The sequence below is a fragment of the Pinus tabuliformis genome, chromosome Q (genome assembly GCF_031772625.1).
Source record: "Pinus tabuliformis cultivar Carrire ecotype Pingquan chromosome Q, CPIR1, whole genome shotgun sequence".
In the NCBI taxonomy this organism is placed as follows: Eukaryota; Viridiplantae; Streptophyta; class Pinopsida; order Pinales; family Pinaceae; genus Pinus; species Pinus tabuliformis.
Genome location: NC_142296.1, coordinates 692173521 through 692179199, shown reverse-complemented (window position 1 = coordinate 692179199; position 5679 = coordinate 692173521). Strand labels below are relative to the sequence as shown.

General features: G+C 33.0%; 1 pseudogene; it reads left to right on the top strand.

The window, feature by feature from the left end:
- The first annotated feature begins 4423 nt into the window (after nt 1-4423).
- LOC149221424 (uncharacterized) lies at nt 4424-5289 on the top strand (annotated as a pseudogene).
- The last annotated feature ends 390 nt before the right edge of the window (nt 5290-5679 follow it).

The following is a 5679-nucleotide window of genomic DNA, read 5'->3' as shown; positions in this document are numbered from 1 at the left end:
ACCACTCTGTAATGCCCTCCTCCCGCATCTACCCAAGTAACTGTCCAACCGGGGTAAACATATGACGAAAAGTTAATATGATATGATTCAACTGCCTATTTATCAGTTAAGGAAGTGGAATTGATGGGAACACATAAAAAAACCTTCTATACTTGCTACAGGACTCCCATAAGCCTTCCTAGTCATCCCTGTGACCAGTCCCTGGGTACCACTGAGTTTTAGACCATTAAACCCCTGGACTCTCCCTTAATATGGACAAGGGCGCGTCTGGGAGGCTCCAAAAAGTCACACAATAAGGCATGCGTGAATTTGGGGACTTTTCTCCTCATACCTGTGCCTATGACTCTGGAATTTGTGCCAATTTTCAAGCCTAGAATCTAGATCACTGTCAAGAAATGCATGTATCTTTTAGAATCCATAATTTACATGACAACAAGACTTGCAAGCCAAAACTAGCTCCAGGACTAGACCTGGCCATCCCCAACTGGGATTGACATTTTTTCAAACACTTGGCATCAATGAAATCTGCATGAGATGAATACAAGAAAAAGCATAAATGCCTGATAACTCATATGAGACTTGACAAGAAGGATCACCACCCACTTCCTTTAACTGTTTTGACATCAATTAGGTCTTGCATCCATTATGCTTTCAGTTACAAGTAAATACATGAAATAACCATGAATATATCCAATCACATAACCAACATTAAATCATGTAAATAACAATGATATAACATCTATTAATGACACATAATAACAAGTACAAAATCAAAAGAACTTAGCTTTTATTAAACATAGGAAAGAGATGACTAGGTTTGGGACTTCCACGTACCACTGACCATAGACGTGGTTGAACCAAATATTTCTCTTAGCCAGTCACCCTTGTGTCATATTCCAAGCATGAATGTGGGATCTCATGGATCAACCAATCCAAAAAAAACCAAGGGAATCCAGAGGTTAAACCACCTCCACCCTTACCAAATCGTGATCTCACCAAAACCGACACCGAAATCACAAAACTAAATCGAGATTAGAATGCCTCTTGACTCCATCACTATCCTTGAGGAATTTTCCATCTCCTTGTATCTCAGGATTTACCGCAATCCACATCGGATCTCTAGGCCCTAAACTGAGACACCACCCTTAGGATTTACCGTATCCCACCAAAATTGGTGAAGGGATTCCTAGGTCTTTGGGAATTTTCCTGAGACCAAATTGACCCCAGATTCTGAAACCATCTGGTAATTGCAAATCTCAAAACTGAGAAAACAATCCCATCACACCATTGCTATCTAGAAAAAGGCAAGGCAAGTTTGAAAACCACTATCATAACTCGGCAAAACCATGCCATCGATAGCAAGAGAACCATATGCCAATATGTAAGGCCATGTGTGTCAAAACCAACTAGGAAATCACACATGAAATATGTTACCTGCATTCTTGCTGAAGCTACTTGATCTTTTGACTCGGTTACCAGTATGAACATTTTTATGCCAACGTTTCAAATCCCAACTGGGATCCATCATCAGGGCTTATGAATGATGATAAAAGAAGAGCCGCTAAGAAGGAAATAAATATTAACGAGGAAAATAAATTTTAGAATCAGCAGATGTCGGCTGAATATTTATTATTAATTTATTTATTAATTAATAATTCATTCAATTATTTATTATTAATTAATTTATTAATTAATAATTCATTCAATTATTTATTTTTATTTTTGAGTTTTATATATTAATTTTTTATTTTTTATTTACAGGTGAGTTAATAAATTAATTTAAAATTCAAACCTAAATGGTAATAATAATAGTAAATATTTAATATATGATAATATAATAAATTTTATTTTATTTTTATTTATTTTTATATAATAGTATTAAAGATTAGAGAAATAAGAATATTGTATTGTATTTAAAATTATATTAATATTAATAATAATTAATAAATTAATTAATTGTTAGAAACTAATAAATATATTAAATTAATCAATATTAATAAATGTTAATAATCCATACTAATAAAGTTAATAGATATTAATAGGGTTAAAATATTAACAATACTTAATTAATAAAGTTAGTAAATATTAATACTTAATTAATAAACATTTAGTAATGAATTAACAGTAATTAACATTACTAATAATTAATATATTAATTAATTGTTATATTAATTAATATATTAAGCTAATTAATATAAAAGTAAATGTTAATAATGTTAATAAATTAAAAGATATTAGTAGAGTTAAAAATATTAATAATACCTAATTAATAATGTTAATATATTAAATTAGTAATCACTTAATTGATCTTTGCTTTCCTTTACTTTCCTTTTCCTCCCTTTGCCTTCTTTTCCCTTCCTTGCTCCAAAGCTAGAATTCTCTAAGAAAACTCTAAGTTTCCAAGAGTGAGAGGGAGAGAGAAATAATAATGAGAGCTCTAAGTTTCCAAGAGTGAGATGGAGAGAGAAATAATAATGAGAGCGCTCCAAAACTGCATTGACCAAAAGCCATGACATCCTCAAAATCATTTTTTATCAATGGTGCCTCTATTTTATTCATTTTCCATTATTTTCTTTCAATTTCCTCCTCACATGCAACCTGTGACCTTTCACCTTCCTTTTCTCTAATTTTACTTTATTTTCATAAATAAATGCACCAAAATACCATTTTGCCTTTTTAATGCCTTAGCCATTTCCTTTGCCAATTTTCCTTACCCATAAACACATCCAGTGATGTCCACTATGATATCTTTGCCCAACATTTATCTTGGAATAATTGTCCCTTAACCGTGGTCTTATTTTACCATTATTAACTTTTATTAAATGAAATTTTAACTTACCATTATTAACTTTTATTACATGAAATTTTAACTAGAGATTGTTAGAGACAATCTATTATGCATGGAAAGATTATCATTGGGACTGCCCAAGATTCTCACATGGGAATATTATCTTGTTTGATGAATGAATTTAAACACTTGTAAAGGTGCCCATCGATCGACTTAAAGGTGCCCATCGATCGACTTATAGAATAATGATGACACCTAGCAGGGGAAATACAACCAAGTCATTCGCTCACCTCACTGTTAAAATAAAAGGAAGGTCCCACTCCTCACTGGTTAGATATACATTGATATAGTTCCAAGAATAAATGCACATCCAAATTTTATCTACAAGTTGGACCAATGTGGATGTCATATATAGCGTTACAATGATTACAGTATATATGGCAATACATTGGTGCGATATATTCCATTGCAGTGTTGCATATGTCAACAACGATCAATGTATATGGTATTATATATGGATCTGGACCGTTAATATACAGAGCTGGAGCATTAATATGATATTCTATATGGTTTCGATAAGCATATATGGTATTATATATGGAGTTGTAGCGTTAATATATGGTATTACATATAGAGCTAGAGCGTTGATATGGTATTCTATATGGTTTTGGTCAGCGTTAATATCTGGTATAATATATGGAGACAGAACATTAATATATGGTATTATATATGATTTCTGTTAGCATTAATATATGTATATTAAAGTTATGCTATCTCATATTACCATAGATACAATGCATACTCATATTCTCTTCAAACGGTATACACACATATATATTGGCACTAGAAGGGTGATATTATTGTTGAATATGGTATTATCGTTTAATATAAACTGCTATGCATGATATTATCGATGGATTATGCCATACAATGAGACATATATCAATATATATCATTGGATGGAGAGTTATTTTTTGCAATGGTAGATATGTCATTGTTTTAATGGACAACCAATATTCATTCATTTCAAGCCTATGCACAAACGAAGTCTTCATCATCGAGGTTTGTGATTTTACAGAATATTTGGTTTTCTCTCAGTTTGGCCAGATGGGACTCACGTTCACCAAGTTTTTTTTTGCGTCTATTTTCCAGAAAGGAAATGCATATTCTGATTGTGGGTCTTGATGCTGCTGTAATGAAAGGAACTGTATTGTTCTCCTTGTATTTGCAAACAAACAAGATCTTCCCAAATGCAATAAATGTTGCTGAGATAACTGATAACCTTGGACTGTTTCATTTGTGTCAGTGCTATTGGTATATCCAGAGTACCTATGCTACTTTTTGTGAAGGACTGTATGAAGGCTTGGATTGGCTTTCTAACAATGACGCAAAAAAGGAATAATTATGATGCATCGTAATGTCTCTATGAGGCCTTTGAGAATGGGTTAGATTCCATGCCTTTTGAATATTGGTTGGATACTTTCTGCAGTTTAGTGGAGGCATTTCATGCTTCTCTTAGTAAATTGAAGTAGATAAGTAATTAAGGGGCATTGAGGATAAACTCTTGTAGTGTATTAAAATAACCCCACCGAAAACTCCTTGAGCTCCAACTACAACTTGCTCGTACTGTTGGAAACACTTATGGAAACTTCATATGAGGATATCACTCCTTTTGTTGCTCGTTTCACTGCAGACATGGTGTGGGATAATGCAAGGCTTGAAGTTGTAGAAGCTGAAATGATATACTACGTTGACGAAGCCCAAACCTGTATGGTGAAATGAAGATGACCATATAGTAACAAAATCCAATCAACAACCCAGTGAAAAACATGCTTTATGCTTGAAAGTACTCTTCAATCTGTACACTGTGCTCCGGAAGTCATTTAGAAAACTCTTGGTTTACAAGAGAACTCTTAATCTGGAAGCTAATGGGATAATTATAGATTTTATCATTCCTTGTTTCAAAAATATGGATACATTCTTGAAATAATGCAATGTTTAAAAGAATAATCAGTGAGAACTTTTTTTTTTGGGGGGGAGGGGGTGGTATTTCAAAATGCTATTTCCAACATTTTGAAGACAATAAAGGTTCAGCAAAGAATCTTACTCCTTTATTTTGAAGTACTTCGAAACCTTTAATGGTGAGAATGTGTACACAATCAGTGAAGAAAAAAAAAGAGACCATTATTTATTTTGTTAAAACACCCGATATGTTACAAAGAAACTTACTTGATATGCCTGTTGTGGCACAACTGAAGATAGATGGAAAGTATTCATTGTTATACCGCAAATATTACTCACAATACTATATTCTTCTTCAGAGCCTCAAGATGAAAATTACAGATTATTGAAAATCTATGGTCTCATCCATGAATATAATATAACAAAAAATATGGTTAATGTCTCTTTCTGATCTTGCTTCCAAAGGATCTAGAGAAATGACGGAGATGCGGAGTACAACTGTTGCTTTGTATTTTTGGTGTATGCATAATCGTGAATGATATGATTCTCATAGTGTTATGAGGCATCAAAACCTATATGAACAAGGTGATATGAAGCCAAATAATGGGTAATATTACTAAATCTTAAGATTGATAGTGTCTTGATGAGAAAAATCGATGATGAACCTACGCTAAAGGAATTGAAGAATTTGTGCAATCATAACCCCTTGCAAATGACCTGAAAGGGGGAGTAAGCGGGACACTTCTCAACTTGAGAGGGGAGGATCAATGTTTTTCCATCAATTCCAAAGGGCGAGATTGATGACATTATTTTCATTGATGGAAAAGGAGCAGCCAACGAGTAGCAAAGGAATAAGAGTAACAAGGTATGTTACAGGGATATTTGAAAGTAGGATATGAAGGTGATGGAAAAGAAACAATAGGAACAAT